The following is a 17,235-nucleotide window of genomic DNA, read 5'->3' as shown; positions in this document are numbered from 1 at the left end:
ACACACTCACAGGTCAGCGTGCCAGTCTGAACACACCCAGTGTGCACACACTGGTTGAATTGTTTTAACATAATTTGTCAACGTGGAACATAAACTGGATTTGAAWAAAGTAATCAACCGGTATTGTTTTCYTCTCATTTCAACCAGCATTGTAAACATTAAAATTAGGGTAAAACTTWAACTTAATATATTGAGGTCGAAAAGAATCCAAAGGTAAAAGTGTATTCGTAATATCATTAATTTGGCATCCTATTTATAGGGCTAATGGTAACTACCCTATATATATATAAAAGTATGTGGACCACCCTTCAAATTAGTGGATTCGGCTATTTCAYCCACACCRGTTGCTGACAGGTGYAWAAAAWTGAGCACACAGCCATGCAATCTCCATAGACAAACATTGACGATAGAATGGCCTTACTGAAGAGCTCAGAGACTTTCAACYTGGCACKGTCATAGGATGCAACCTCTCCAACAAYTCAATTCATCAAATTTCTGCCCTGCTAGAGCTGCCCAGGTCAACTGTAAGTGCTGTTATTGTGAAGTGGAAACGCCTAGCAGTAACAACGMCTCAGCTGTGAAYTGGTAGGCCTTGAGCGGGACCACTGTCCTAGGAAGCAACGTCAGCACAAGAACTGTTCGTCGGGAGCTTCATAAAATGGGTTTCCATGGCCCGACCTCACTAATGCTCTTGTGGCTGAATGAAAGCAAGTRCGCGCAGCAATGTTCCAACATCTAGTGGAAAGCCTTCCCAGAAGAGTGGAGGCTGTTATAGCAGCAAAGGGGACCAACTCCATGTTAATGCCCATGATTTTGGAATGAGATGTTTGACGAGCACGTATCCACATAGTTTAGGTCAGGTAGTGTACTTCTAAACTTCCAAAGAACCAATCAACCATGGACGAATGATAATATARCTAGCTACATGATGGTGTCCTTTGTTGGACAAATCAGAGGTCAATGTAGCCTACATAAACCCAACCTCACTCCGAATTTACTTTCACATATGGCTTGTGTAAGAACAGTTGGAGGAGTCACTTTCAACTATTCAATTTGATTTAGGTAGTCTACGCAAATGAGTATGGATGCGGATCAATGTGAATGTGTTGACATGGTAGCTCAGCTGAAACGAGCACATCTTGTTTCCAAAGCAAAACAGGGTACATAGAGGAAYGCATCTAGAAGCATCTGAAGTGCATCACCCCTCATATACCAGCAGGAGTCACTGTTCAGGCAGGAATTGCTGGACTTTTGGCTTCYCATTTTATTTAAATATACCTGATTATTTAGGGATCATAGCATGATGGTGAAACAATAATGTTTATTCAAACATGCCATTTTACTATCAACATTGAAACAAGGTCGACTAAAATATGTTTAATCACATCTAAAATGCAACATAATTTGAACCAACCAATATGAAAAATATATTTTTAAAGTTTATATGTGGAATTTTCAACGCAATTTCAACGTATACATAGATCTGATGATTATGTTGAAACTAGAATGATGTAACAACTTGCTAGTCAGGTTAAGTCAACGTATTTAAGTTGAAGTTTTACCCTAATTGCAGTGTTTACAACGCTTGTTAATAAGACGAGATGAAAACAGTACTGGTTGATTACTTTTTAAAAATCCAATGTATTTCCCACGTTGATCCCACATCACAATACGTTGACAAATTACGTTGAAACAACATTGATTCAACCAGTGTGTGCCCTGTGGGCAGTTGGTGACTCAGCAACAGCAACCATTTRCCCTCCAGCAGCTGGTCCTTAGATGAGCTCATCTAAGGACCAGGTCCTTAGATGAGCTGGCATACTGTCACTGGAGACAGACAGAAGAGAGGGAAGGAGAGAGAGAGAAGGCAGAGATGTGGAGAGGATAGCTGATAAAGATAAGATGAGGTGATCGAGTGGGTGTGTGTAATGAGAGGTTAGGGTTTGACTGCTTGAGGGCTGTGTGTTTATTTCACTTCTTGAGCTGTGTGTATGGTTTAGTTAATGTTAGCTGATTCTGTGCCTATTTAAGTGAGAGTGAAGAGGTGGGGACCTGACCAGACACAGAGAGGCAGGCATGGTCATCACTCATGCCCATCTTGGCTCACCCTGCCTGTGGAGCGAACCTAGGACTACTGGGGGAGGTGGCTATATGCACCAAGTGTCCTCTCCTTCGACACACAGACGTAATGACGTCTTTCTACAGACCATGAATGTCTTTAAGAAGGCTCCTTCCAGGATGTTCCTGTTGGTTTCTGGGAATGTTTCATATTTTAAATCCTGTTCTAGGATGTTATGTGCCTCTTATAAGACCTGTGGTTTCGAGGGTTTGGGAGTCTCCCCCATCCTCCTTCTATCTCCTTCGCCACCCTCCTCTCTTTGCTTCCCTCTCCTTTTCCCCATCCCCRTTTCTACCTCTGCCCTTCTCTTTCGCTCTCTGCAACCATTTTGGTTCCTCATGGCATGTCACCCTTTGTGGTCCGAGGTCGTCCCGGGTAACGCCCAATAAAACAGCCTCATATAAAGCCACATACAAACACATACACACACATACATATACAAAAACATATTTCACTGCTCTTCTGAGGTCAGCCTGACCACACAGGGCTAGGCCAGAAGACAGAAGACACACACACACACAGAGCTTGGCAGGCCTGAAAAACGTGCATATTAAGCAGTAGTGGTCATGACTTGATGTCCTTGTGTGCTCCTGCTTGTGCTTGAGCGTATGTACAGTATCTGTGTGTTGGAGTTACAGTGACTTAGACAGGGCTGAGATCAGTGGCATGGTCAGGGCTGAGAACAAGGGTCTCACAGTATTTACTGTGCTAGAGGGAGAGGACTGTTGTGACTTGACAAGGCCGGGTTAGGGTCTGGGGAGAGGATTGGAGCTGGACTGGACTGAGCCTGCTACAGTTGGTAACGTCCTTATGTGCCCTGGTGTGTATGTGTGTGTGTCAGCTGTGTAGGCACAGGTTGGCCTGGGTGGGCCCGGGCCCACCCGCTGGGGAGCAAGGTCCACCCAATCAGATTGAGCAATAACTAAAACAGTGTTTTATTTTAATACATTTTTATGCTCTCTACTTGTCAGTGTTTCAAACGGTACATTATTATTTTTACCTAAGCATGCAAAAACCATCCGATTGAATTCATACCAAGCAGTGCACTGGAATGACATTCAGATGAACTGGAATGACATTGACTCTCATGGGATGGGTGGCCAAAAATAACTAACTGAAAGCCACATCCCCAATAAGACACAAATACAGTGGCGGTCGGTGCTATTTAAAATGAGGGAGGACTATTATTTGTTTTCATGAGCATGGCCTTATTACTATTACAGCATATTGGATGACTATCATTCATATTCCATTCACGCAGCATTGATAGGTGTATGCTACTACATGATAGTCGAATTTTCCCTATACCCACATCATGAGGTTGCTACAACCTAGCCTATGAATGAAAGTTTACAACATAGATGCAAACAGGTTGAGAGAAAAATTTGAGGTGACATACAGTGACACATGGACAGTGACACATTCAAAAGCGCCTTGCACAAAACCACTACAATCATGCAGTACAGTGTACAGTCAGTAAGCAGTTTAGCAGTTACACCGGCGGGCCCCGTTGGCAATAAATTAGTCAAATCAAAAGTTTACCTTGACTTGGAAGAGTTCCAGTGTTATGTTGGATAGTCATAGCCAGGTGTTTGAGTAGGCTAAACCAGCTAGCTGAATTTTCTAGCTAAGTAAGTAAAAGTGAAAAAGATGACGAAATATCTCTCTCTTGCTTCTCGATAATTTTTGAAGAAATTCATTTTTCAAAACTGTTCAACTGTTGTCTTTCTATCTSTACCACATTTTATGCACTGCAGTACTAGCTAGCTSTAGCTTATGCTTTCAGTACTAGATTCATTTTCTGATCCTTTGATTGGGTGGACAACATTTCAGCATGCTSCAAGAGCTGTGATAGGTTGGAGGACATCCTCCGGAAGTTGTCATAATTGCTGTGTAAGTCTATGGAAGGGMGTGAGAACCATGAGCCTCCAAGTTTTGTCTTGAAGTCAATGTACACAGAGGAGGATAGAAGCTAGCTYTCCTCCGGCTACACCATGGTGCTACCATACAGAGTGCTGTTGAGGCTACTGTTGACCTTCATTGCAAACTAGTGTATTTTAATTACTTGGTGACATGTGAATATATTTACTGTAGTTTTATCTAAAAATTATAACTTTTTAAGTGTTTCGCTATTTTTATAAAATTCACTGAGGAGGATGGTCCTCCCCTTCCTCCTCTGAGGAGCCTCCACTGCACGAATATGACCGCATTGAGGCATATGMCATTGTGCTTCTAAGGCTATATGCAGAACTAGCTCTCACAGTCTCACGTCAGAATTAGACACTCATCCAAATTTCTCAAATGTCAATTTTTTTCCAAACATCACATTTCAAAGTGTTTAAGGTTACGTTTAGGTATTAACTCCAAAATCTTAATGTTAGGCATTAACTCTTGATGGTTAAGGTAAGAGATAAGGTTTGGGATAGGCTTAAAAATAACATCTCAAAAACAACTTTCTATTGCTGGATTTAAACATGCAACCTTGGACCAGAGGCATATGCTTACAACCATATGCCATCTCCACCCCCAATGACCTAGCAAAACAAAAACCTACTTGYAGGTAACAGCATTCACTGTTGCCCCTAGTGGCCGGTTCCACATCGTCTCCRGACGTCCTCAGACATGGACAATACTGATTTGTATCACGGATGACCTGGCTGTATATGCATCATGCCACTGCCTTCTTCATTTGTTCATTTAGCAAACAAGACAGGTCATAATCCAGCACCTTTATCAAAGTCAACACCTATATTTGTGCTTGAATTAGCTTAAAAAACGCTAAATGTTCTCTCAGCCTCGTGGCAAAATGTGTAGAATAGCATGAGATTAGCTATAAAACTGCAATTTTTTCTCTTTACCCCATTGCAAAATGTCTACAATTGCAAGAAGTTAGCTGTCCTCCCCACCCAAATTTCCGCAGGCCCACCCACCAACACATTTCTGGCTACGCTACTGTGTGTGTGTGTGTGGTGTGTGTGTGTGTGTGTGTGTGTGTGTGTGTGTGTGTGTGTGTGTGTGTGTGTGTGTGTGTGTGTGTGTGTGTGTGTGTGTGTGTGTGTGTGTGTGTGTGTGTGTGTGTTTATTGGACAGATCTCTGGCCACCTTTTAAAGATGTAGAGGGGTGTTTGGGGGCTCGCAATTACGAGGAATCAGAGCTGTTTATTCTCTAATCTAGAGGATAAACACACAGTGTTAGTGTTAGGGTTAGTGTTTCCTTATGGTATGTGAAGCTGATTGTCTCTGGGGCTGGAGACAGGGCTGGCTGGGGTGGAACTTAGAAACAATTGTGCTTAAAAAAATAAACCACTGGTTTAGGACCTTCCTGTTCCCCTCCTCATTCATTCTCATCTCTCGTTGTCGTCGTCCCCGTCCCCCCCGCCGCGCCCCGTCCCCCTAATGTGGCGTCAGCAGAACCAGCTCCATATGTGCCCCCGCTCACACATGTGATGTGTCTGGGCGCCATGCTGCCCGCCTACCCTGCCTATGCCCCACCCTACACAGACACACACACACAAACTCACACAGGCACACACATGCATACACACCTGCTTCTGCACACACACAGCCACCAGAGGAGAAAAGAAGCTCTCGGTTTATGAGGTGTTTTTAGAAAAGCCATAGAGCGGACCAGGCCCCTGTGTGTGTGTGTGTGTGTGGTGGTGTGTGTGTGTTTGTCGTGTGTGTGATTGTGTGGTGGTGTGTGGTGTGTGTGTGTGTGTGTGTGTGTGTGTGTGTGTGTGTGTGTGTGTGTGTGTGTGTGTGTGTGTGTGTGTGTCACACACTCAGGGCGCAGACTCTGTGTCTGCATTAACAGCAGATTAACCAGAACAATGTGACGAGTGCTGCTTTGTAGTGCAACATGTGTGGCATTTAACGATGTGATCTAGGTTAGCGATCTGTGACTGTATGGTGTCAATCCATCCAACTGAGATAGCCTATGTATACAAATATAACTGTAGGCTTATTTATTGAATTTAGGGGCCTTTTATTTGTTTGCTTGCATTTTATTAAGCATTTTTATACAGCACGTATTCCTTATATAGCACCACACTAACCTGTCTTCAGTGGAGTTTGCACACTATCGGACAGACTGATAGACAGTCAGATAGATAGAATAGATTGAATGAGGTACCCCATAAATAGATGTTATTGGGTTATTTTCCACTTTGGGATCTCTAATGCATGCTAGGAAAGTAGTTAAAATTTTGACATTATTGACAACACCAGGAAGTACAGCTTGTAACACCCTTCACAGTTCATCCATCACACGTACACACACACACACACACACACACCAACAGAATGTACTGAATGTAAGGACCGCGTTTACTGTCTGTATCACATCTCTATCACTCCTTACAGTTCATTCATCACAGCCCAATAGCATTTACTGCTAATTATAAAACAGCCATTCCTACTGTAGCCAGCCAACATACAGTATCCCATCCCAAAGGTTTCCTGTAAATGGACGCAGACAGAACATAAAAGTGTGTGTGTGTTTCTCTCTCGGCATAGCTTTCCTCTTATTTTAATCAACTGTATAACCTACTTAGACCAGGCCCAGTTACATCACTGCTTAGCCAGTCAGCCCCCCTTCCCCCACAACTCACAAACTCACACAGCAGGGCTCTRCCTCCAACAAGATATGAAGGCAATTTCCCTGTTAGGTCATAGTTAAAAATGCAGTGGACAACAACGATGAGTAATCAATGCCTATGAGAATGTTGCCAAAACACAAACAAACATAGGCTACTGTCTATTTCCAAATTATGCCGTGTTTTGGTCAGTCAAGTCAGTAGAGAACTCTGTTTTATTTGGGACAGACCAACAGGTTTACAGTGTAGGCTAAAATAATTTGGAGTTCCTGCAATTGAGACGGAGGGTGGGGCGACAAGCAGGGAAGGGGGAGGTCTCCTTCAGAATCTCCCAGCTCTGTAACCCCCTCCTCCCAAACACGCGCATACAACGCACACACTGCGCGGTGCGAAGTTTTTTGGGGAGGTCACAGACGCTGCCTGCAGGGAGTTGGAATTCGCTGCTCTGAAATATATTAGTTGAAGTTGCCAGCCACTTCACCTCACATGCTATTCACAAAATACAGTACATCTCTGCGTTGTTGACTTAAAATATATATATATAATTTTAGCAAAATATTAGGTTGCAGGATTGTGCAAACGTTTTTTTCGCGACTTTATTCGACCGTTCCAAGACAATACAGAAAACGGTCGGAGTTCCGACGTTTTCTCCAGGCAGGAATAGGCACATTTGGAGTAAACTAAAATGCCTTGAGGTTTACTGAAACGGATAAACAACTAAATTATGTTGTATTCGAACTGAAAGTCTTAGTTTTAAAACATTGTTGGAAGGTAGAAAGAGAGACCGCACCATACTCCGCAGTCAACGTCCATTACGCGTGGCTTTGCCGCGCCACTCTATTTGAACTCGGAAAAATATCGATGTTTTTTCGGGAGTTGTGACTTGAAGGCATCAAAGGAATCGGACATTTAATTCCTATCCTACCTCCTCGAGGGTAGTTMCACAAGGATCAGAAACGCAGGTGAGACACCAATGCAATGCAATAAATATCAAGACTGTAGTCACACAATGTTGCATGCAGCTTGCATTCTGTGGTCTGTAAACATTGGTTCATTATTTTTCAGAATCATTGCTCTTTTGATAAAAACAATGCCACGTTTAAATTAAGTAGGTGTAGGGTATCTKGTCAACCATGTTCATATAGATTTTAAATGCATAGTCTATATAAGAAAAATTGCCTATGGAATTTTAGAGCCCCTGCATGTGGTAGCCTATTGAATAACTATGTAACTGCAATAACAAAGGATTTGTTTGGAATTAGTTGGATARCCGAGGGTTTCCTCTTGATTTATCAGCTAGACGAACGAACCCTTCATGAACTACAATGCTTCAAATGATTTATAACCATTAATCCATATATCTTATAAAGGGCTTATGAAGGCGCCATTAATAATGTATAAGATATACACAAACGTGACCACATTTACAAACCAGAGGGGAGAGTCCAGCTGGTAATACTTGACCCATGTCTCTCTCTGAGGAACACAGCACAAGCAGTCAGTCACAGGTCACTGCTAATGTGGGGACATTGTGTCCGACAGACGTGGCTGTAAATGTGTCGGTGTACGGTAAATGACGCTTGTGTCACGTCTGATGAGACCTGGCTGATGCATGCGATTTTTGTTGACTCACCGCGCTTGACCGGTGACTCACGCGCGGAACCAACTGGCACCGGCTGATGAATAGAATGGAATTGAATTAGTTATATTGCCACACGATCCGTGGCACTGAAAAGGTTATTGGACCGGTTTCCTGGACAGAGATTAAAGCTAGTCCTCGACTAAAAAGCACTTTAAATCGAGATTCTCCATTGAGCATTGTTAGGCCAGGACTAGGCTTAATCTRTGTCTGGGAAACCGGAACATTATGTTCAGAAGACAATTTTGGATTTTCATATCTGCACATATAGGGTAATATAGCCACACACACACAATAATGATAATCATGTCATGGTGTGAGAGTTCAGTTTCAAGTGTATTTGCATAATGCATACGTTGGAAATCTTACTCACCGGGGTAACAGTGAGAGACGCTGAATGTGTGTGTAAGAACTCCTGACTAATTTGTGAACGGAGCGAATTTGTAATTGCTGTTCTATATCAGATGCCTCATTCAGGGAGGAGCAAGAGAAAGAGAGACAGATGGGTGAAGAGTAGAGAGAGAGAGATATATAATAAAATATATATATAGAGAGAGAGAGTGGAGAGGTAGATAGAAGTGTATGGTAAGAGTGAGCTGTTATCCAGTGCTACTCTCAACATGTCCTCTTCTCTGTCTCCAGACATTCAGCCTCTGTATGTAACCGTACTTCAGCTGGGTTGTATAGTTGTACAATCAAATGATTCATGTAGCCCACTTTGGGACCATGGACATTTCATGGTATAGGGCCCTATAAAATATGTGATGTGGAGACAGACCATGGCCGCAAAACACTGAATCCAGACATTATAATGGAATTCAACAATATGTTGAACATTTTACATTTGAGTCATTTAGCAGACGCTCTTATCCAGAGTGATTTCAGTATTGAGTCCATACATTTTCATACTTGTCCCCCTTGGGAATTGGACCGACAAACCTAGCGTTGCAAGTGCCATGCWCTACCAACTGAGCTACACGGGACTAACTTAGCAAGCAATCAACTAAATGTTTGAGCGTTTATTAATTTGACCAAGTTTATCATAAGACATCAACAGAATGCATGAGTGATTCGTATTTATTGCAACTTTCTGAAGAGGCAACGAGAATCCCCGTCTATATACAGTCCCTGCAGAAAATACCCCTTGACTTTTTCTAATTATGTTACAGCCTTATTCTACAATTGTTTAAATTCATTTTTTCCTTATCAATACCCTATAATGACAAAACCCATTTTTTTTTAAGCAAAAAACAGAAATACCTTATTTACATAAGCATTCAGACCCTTTGCTATGAGACTCGTAATTGAGCTCGGGTGCATCCTGTTTCCATTGATCATCCTTGAGATGTTTCTGCAACTTGATTGGAGTCCACCMGTGGTAAATTCAATTGATTTGACATGATTTAGAAAGGCACACACCTGTCTATATAAGGTCCCACAGTTGACAGTGCATGTCAAAGCAAAAACCAAGCCATGAGGTCGAAGGAAATGTCCGTAGCTCCGAGACAGGATTGTGTCGAGGCACAGATCTGGGGAAGGGTAAAAAAACATTTCTGCAGCATTGAAGGTCCCCAAAAACAGTGTCCTCCATTATTCTTAAATGGAAGATGTTTGTAACCACCAAGACTCTTCCTAGAGCTGCCGCCCGGCCAAACTGAGCAATCAGGGGAGAAGTGCCTTGGTCAGCGAGGTGACCAAGAACCCAATGGTCACTCTGACAGAGCTCGAGAGTTCCTCTGTGGAGATGGGAGAATCTTCCAGAAGGACAACTATCACTGCAGCACTCCACCAATCAGGCCTTTATGGTAGAGTGGCCAGGCGGAAGCCACTCCTCAGTAAAAGGCACATGACATCCCGCTTGAAGTTTGCTAAAGGGTACCTAAAGACTCTCAGACCATGAGAAACAAGATTCACTGCTCTGATAAAACCAAGATTGAACTCTTTGGCCAGAATGCCAAGCARCATGTCTGGAGGAAACCTGGCACCATCCCTATGGTGAAGCATGGTGGCAGCATCATGCTGTGGTGATGTTTTTCAGCGGTAGGGAGTGGGAGACCGAGGGAAAGATYAACAGAGAACTGTACAGAGATCCTTGATGAAAACCTGCTCCAGACCGCTCAGAACCTCAGACTGGGGGCGAACGTACACCTTCCAACACAACGACCCTAAGCACACAGCCAAAACAAGGCAGGAGTGGCTTCGGGACAAGTCTCTGAATGTCCTTGAGTTGCCAAGCCAGAGCCCAGCCTTGAACCTAATTGAACATCTCTGGAGAGTACTGAAAATAGCTGTGCAGCGACGCTCCCCATCCAACCTGACAGAGCTTGAYAGGATCTGCAGAGAAGAATGGGAGAAACTCCCCAAATATAGGTGTGCCAAGCTTGTAGCGTCATACCCAAGTAGACTCGAGGCTGTAATCGCTGCCGAAGGTGCTTCAGCAAAGTACTGAGTAAAAGGACTGAATACTCATTCGGGGTATTGTGTGTAGATTGGTGGGGGAAAACATTTATTTTAGAATAATGCTGAAACGTAACAAAATGTGGAAGAAGTCAAGGTTTCTGAATACTTTCCAAATGCACTGTAGGCTACATTAAGCTACGAAATAAACTTTCCAGTGACACTGACTCACCCAATGATGAAAATGATTCATAGGCCACTCACCAGTAATGCCCGATGCGCTCGTGCCAATATCTCAAGATGCTGTTTGCTCAGAATCGCTGAAAGTTGTTGAGAAAAAAATAGTTTGCTTCCACAGACAGATTAGTCCACTCTTTTCAGCATTAGGCATTTGCTTTCCAATTGGTAGGCCTACGTTTTTCTCACAATTGTTTTTATACATTTGTGAAAGGCAAACTGACAGCTGCGAACAACCATAGATATATGATCCATAGATGGGCAGTTCCCATTCAAGTCAGGACTGGTAGCCATTGTTAGTGTACTAATGAGTTTAACAGTTAGAGTGCCAGGGTTAGAGGTTCCAAAATCCTTCTATAGAATATATATTTGGCTCACGTGCTGCCCAAATTGCGGCCTTCCCACCTGTAAGTGCCTGTGATTAAACTAAACCTACAGCTATTTTGTATAAGCTGTTTAAAAAAATAATATTTAACCTTTATTTAACTAGCAACGGCCTCCTGTGGGGACGGGGGCCTGGGATTAAAAATTAAAAACAAATACAATATAAATATAGGACAAAACACACATCACAACAAGAGATGGGGGCATGCTTGGCAGCATGAGTGAAGGAGGTTTTGTTGCGAAATAGGATGCCGATTCTAGATTTAATTTTGGATTGGAGATGCTTGATGTGAGTCTGGAAGGAGAGTTTACAGTCTAACCAGACACCTAGGTATTTGTAGTTGTCCACATATTCTAAGTCAGAACCGTCCAGAGTAGTGGTGCTAGTCGGGCGGGGTGGGTGGGCAGCGATCGGTTGAAGAGCATGCATTTAGTTTACTAGCATTTAAGTGCAGTTGGAGACCACGGAAGGAGTGTTGTATGGCTTTGAAGCTCGTTTGGAGGTTTGTTAACAGTGTCCAAGAAGGGCAAGATGTATCCAGAATTGTGTCGTCTGCATAGAGGTGGATCAGAGAATCACCAGCAGCAAGATCAACATCATTGATGTATACAGAGAAAAGTGTTGGCCTGAGAATTTAACCCCGTGGCACCCCCAATAGAGACTGCAGAGGTCTGGACAACAGGCCCTCCGATTTGACACACTGACTCTATCTGAGAAGTAGTTGGTGAACCAGGGGAGGCAGTCATTTGAGAAACCAAGGCTATTGAGTCTGCCGATAAGAATGCGGTGATTGACAGAGTCGAAGGCCTTGGCCAGGTCGATGAAGACGGCTGCACAGAACTGTGTTTTATCAATGGCGGTTATGATATCGTTTAGGACCTTGAGCGTGGCTGAGGTGCACCCATGACCAGCTCGGAAACCAGATTGCATAGCGGAGAAGGTAGGGTGGGTTTCGAAATGGTCGGTGATCTGTTTGTTAACTTGGCATTTGAAGACTTTAGAAAGGCAGGGCAGGATGGATATAGGTCTGTAACAGTTTGGGTCTAGAGTTTCTTTTCTTTGAAGAGGGGGATGACTGCGGCAGCTTTCCAGCCTTTAGGGATCTCAGACGATATGAAAGAGAGGTTGAACAGGCTAGTAATAGGGGTTGCACAATTGCGGCGGATCATTTTAGAAAGAGAGGGTCCAGATTGTCTAGCCCAGCTGATTTGTACGGGTCCAGATTTTGCAGCTCTTTCAGAACATCAGCTATCTGGATTTGGGTGAAGGAGAAGCGGGGGAGGCTTGGGCAAGTTGCTGCGTGGGTGCAGAGCTGTGGGTAGGGGTAGCCAGGTGGAAAGTATGGACGGCCGTAGAAAAATGCTTATTGAAATTCGCGATTATCGTGGATTTATCGGTTGGTGACAGTGTTTCCTAGCCTCAGTGCAGTGGGCAGCTGGAAGGAGGTGCTCTTATTCTCCATGGACTTTACAGTGTCCCAAAACTTTTTGGAATTAGTGCTATAGGATGCAAGTTTCTGTTTGAAAAAGCWAGCCTTTGCTTTCCTAACTGACTGTGTATATTGGTTCCTGACTTCCCTGAAAAGTTGCATATTGCGGGGGCTATTCGATGCTAATGCAGTATGCCACAGGATGTTTTTGTGTCAGGAGTGAACCAGGGGCTATATCAGGAGTGAACCAGGGGCTATATCTGTTCTTAGTTTTACATTTTTTGAATGGTGCATGCTTATTTAACCTCTCTAGGTTAAATAAGCATGCACCATTCAAAAAATGTTTCATGAAACATACAAGTGTTATACATGGGTTTAAAGATAAACTTCTTGTTAATCCAACCACGGTGTCAGATTTCAAAAGGTCTTTACGGCGAAAGCAAACCATGCGATTATCTGAGAACAGCGCCCAGCAGACAAATCATTACAAACAGTTAGCAGCCAAGAAGAGGAGTAACAAAAGTCAGAAATAGCTATAAAATGTATCACTTACCTTTGATGATCTTCATATGGTTGCACTCCGAAGACTCCATGTTACACAATAAATGTTTGTTTTGTTCGATAATTTCCCTCTTTATGTCCAAAAACCTCTGTTTTGTTGGTGCGTTTTGTTCAGCAATCCATTGTAACAAAGCGCGGTCACGACATACAAACGAAAAATCAAAAAAGTACAATAAAAATTCGTAGAAACATGTCAAACGATGTTTAAAAATCAATCCTCAGGTTGTTTTTGTCATAAATAATCAATAATATTTCAACCGGACAAAAGCTTCGTCAATAGAAAAGGAGTAAAAGAAAGGTGCACTCCCGATCGCGCGCTGTACTCATGTCTTGACATTTCCACTGTCCACTCATTGAAAGTGCTGTATCTCCCTCATTTTTCAGAGTAAAAGCCTGAAACAATGCCTAAAGACTGGCCACATGTAGAAGAAGCCATAGAGATTGTGAACTGGGTCCTAAGTCTTTGTATGGTGGATAGGCTTTCAATGGAAAAACAGCCTTTNAAAGACTGGCCACATGTAGAAGAAGCCATAGAGATTGTGAACTGGGTCCTAAGTCTTTGTATGGTGGATAGGCTTTCAATGGAAAAACAGCCTTTCAAAATAATAGTACTCCCTGGATGGATTTTCCTCGGGTTTTCGCCTGCCATATCAGTTCTGTTATACTCACATACATTATTTTAACAGTTTTGGAAACTTTAGAGTGTTTTCTATTCAAATCTACCAATGATATGCATATCCTAGCTTCTGGGCCTGAGTAGCAGGCAGTTTACTTTGGGCCCGCTTTTCATCCAAAATTCCAAATGCTGCCCCCTACCCTAGAGAAGTTAAGATGGTTAGGAAAGCACTTTTAATGAACAACCAGTCATCCTCTACTGACGGGATGAGGTCAATATCCTTCCAGGATACCCGGGCCAGGAGTCTTTGAGTCTTTGAATMAAGAGATTGAGATAAAACTGTCCAGTTTGAGTGTTTGTTGSWGTTCGTTCCAGTTGCTAGCTGCAGCGAACTGAAAAGAGGAGTGACCCAGGGATGTGTGTGCTTTGGGGARCTTTAACAGAATGTGACTGGCAGAATGGGTGTTGTATGTAGAGAATGAGGCCTGCAGTAGATATCTCAGATAGGGGGGAGTGAGGCCTAAGAGGGTTTTATAAATAAGCATCAACCAGTGGGTCTTGCGACGGGTATACAGAGATGACCGGTTTACAGAGGAGTATAGAGTGCAGTGATGTGTCCTATAAGGAGCATTGGTGGGAAATCTGATGGCCGAATGGTAAAGAACATCTAGCCGCTCGAGAGCACCGTTARCCCCAGATCTATACATTTTTTCTCCGTAATCTAGCATGGGTAGGATGGTCATCTYAATCAGGGTTAGTTTTGCAGCTGGGGTGAAAGAGGGGCGATTATGATAGAGGAAACCAAGTCTAGATTTAACTTTAGCCTGCAGCTTTGATATGTGCTGAGAGAAGGACAGTGCACCATCTAGCAATACTCCCAAGTACTTGTATGAGGTGACTACCTCAAGCTCTAAACCCTCAGAGGTAGTAATAACAACTGTGGGAAGAGGGGCATTCTTCTTACCAAACCACATGACCTTTGTTTTTGGAGGTGTTTAGAACAAGGTTAATGGTAGAGAAAGCTTGCTGAGTATAAGACTAATATCATCTGCATATAAACGGATGAGAGAGCTTCATACTGCCTGAGCTATGTTGTTGATGTAAATTGAGAAGAYCGTGGGGCATAGGATTGAGCCTTGTGGTACTCCCTTGGTGACAGGCAGTGGCTGAGACAGCAGATTTTCTGTAGTTAAATTATGCTCTCTGGTGTAGTATTTTGAATAATTGTATTTATGTCTGTTCAGCAAGGAYCAATATCATTTTGGGCAAAATATTTTTTTGTGCTGGATTTTTGCGAAAATATTTATATTTATCAGGGGGTGTTGCAGCACCCCTACTTCCCACTGCTATGCTACCACCACATGTCCGCTACAGAAACACCACTGAACAACTGCCTCTTGCTAGGTGCACTGGAATTAAAGAGTAACTACACACAAAACATCTACATAAAGTGGTCTCTTGATGTGGTTTAAGCATTGTTGTGGACTTAAAACATCAAATTAAGTTGTTTTTCTATAATAATAAAAAAAAGTGTGATTTTGAGAGCGAAAACCTGAAGAAAAAAACATGGAAACAAAATCTGGAAAAACAAAACGGAATTTGGGAAAAAGAAAACAGATTTGATAATGGTAGCATATCCTTAGTCATGGCTCCCCTTTACACATACACACCGTKATCTGTTTTCCAGTCTGCTGGTGGCGTGGGCCTCTACCGAGAAATGGTGTGTTACTATGACATAGTTACTATGACAGCGTTACTTTGACGGGTGGAYCAGGCCGGATCTGAGGCAAAATCTGGTGTGTAGGTGAGGGCTTCCGGAATGGAAAATCCGGAGAGGTCACATCTGCTAGAAAGAGAGGGAGAATAAAAATATATTCTTATGAGAACTAGAATGTATCTAACTAAAGGGATGAGAGGGGAAAGAGAGTGGGGGGGTGGGTTAGGGGTGAGGAGGAGATGAAGAACAGATGAGGGAAAGAGGGGGTGTATGGGGGAGGAAGCGGGAAGGAAGAGATTAGAGCGAGAGTGTGCATGGGAGTGGGGAGATGTTTCCAATAGGTAGAGGCCCTCTCCTCGATAGAGATCTGGTGTGATGCTCTATTCCTGGCCTAGCGACTATACACCACCCTGGGTGTGTGTGTGGCTACTCTCAGACCAACAATTTAGAATCATATCAAACCTCCGGAGTCATTGTAACAGTCCATCGCTAAGCTATACACAGTACCAACATGCTGAGCCAATGGCGTTTAGTTCAACAGCATCTGCAGAATAATTATCACTGCTCTTAAAGTTATTTGTACTTGTGAAGATCATAATTTATGGTAGTTGTCTTCCCTACTTTAGTTGAAAGCAAGTCCCTTCGTATAAGAGTGTCTGTTAAATTGCTGAAATGTTCCTTTAGAATTTAAAGAAGCCACACAGCATGGCTAGACCAGGGAGAAATCACTCTTATTTCTGTTCTAATTGTGTCTGTGGTGGTGGTGGTGTGATAACTACCACAGTGAGGTTTACAGAGCTGGGTGTGTTAGCTGTTAACTAGCTTTTAGCTTCTATGGCAGGGCTGATCAACCCTCCTGCTGAAGAGCTATGGCGGGGATTTGCAAGTTTTTACTCCTACCGTGCTCTGGAGTAGTGCTGGAGCAAAAGCCTGCATACTTAGAATGTTCTATATCTCTCTCTTACTCCCTCACTCTGTCTCTTCTTGGATGTCTCTGTGCTCTGCTGTCTGCTAGCCAGCAGTATGATGGAGACTCTACACCGTAAAACTCATAAATCTGCAAACAGACTCATTCGTTTAAGAGAGTCTTTAATGTTRGTGTGGGGTTGAGTTACGGGCGGCATTAATGAAGGGCATTAATGATGTCTTCATAAACCTCCCGCTCTACTCTTCACGGTTACATACCTCCCTATCTGGGTTACCATCCTGTCACACGCGAGCACACTGGCTGCCAGCTCCGAAGGACAGATCTCATTGTGGAATCGGACCCTCAGTAATGGCCACACACACCTTTCCTTACTGCCAGCTACAGTAATGTCCAGGTCTAGTGTTTCGTCAGGTTGTTCTGCCATAAGCACGGAGATTATATATTACAGAGTGTTTTTACAGCTCTCCCTTTTGTTAGTCTCTCYCAGTGTGTGTTTGTGGGTTGGAACGGTCTCATCACACCTAAACACAAGATCCATCTTCTCAATGAGACTTTAACACTGTGACACTGACAGGCAGGCTGGAAGCAAATGGTGTTCTGTTCCCTGGCCAG

The 17,235-nt window shown here is 43.2% G+C and overlaps 1 protein-coding gene across 2 annotated transcripts in view; it reads left to right on the top strand.

The window, feature by feature from the left end:
- The first annotated feature begins 7,102 nt into the window (after nt 1-7,102).
- LOC111963890 (fibroblast growth factor receptor 1-A-like) overlaps nt 7,103-17,235 on the top strand; it is a 32,096-nt gene continuing 21,963 nt past the window's right edge. For both annotated transcript variants that reach the window (XM_023987453.2, XM_023987452.2), the window contains exon 1: nt 7,103-7,676. The gene's annotated coding sequence lies outside the window, so the exon portion shown is untranslated. The remainder of the gene's footprint in view (nt 7,677-17,235) is intronic.

This window comes from Salvelinus sp. IW2-2015, linkage group LG5, assembly GCF_002910315.2.
Source record: "Salvelinus sp. IW2-2015 linkage group LG5, ASM291031v2, whole genome shotgun sequence".
Taxonomy (NCBI): Eukaryota; Metazoa; Chordata; class Actinopteri; order Salmoniformes; family Salmonidae; genus Salvelinus; species Salvelinus sp. IW2-2015.
This window is presented reverse-complemented; position numbering and strand designations above follow the sequence as displayed.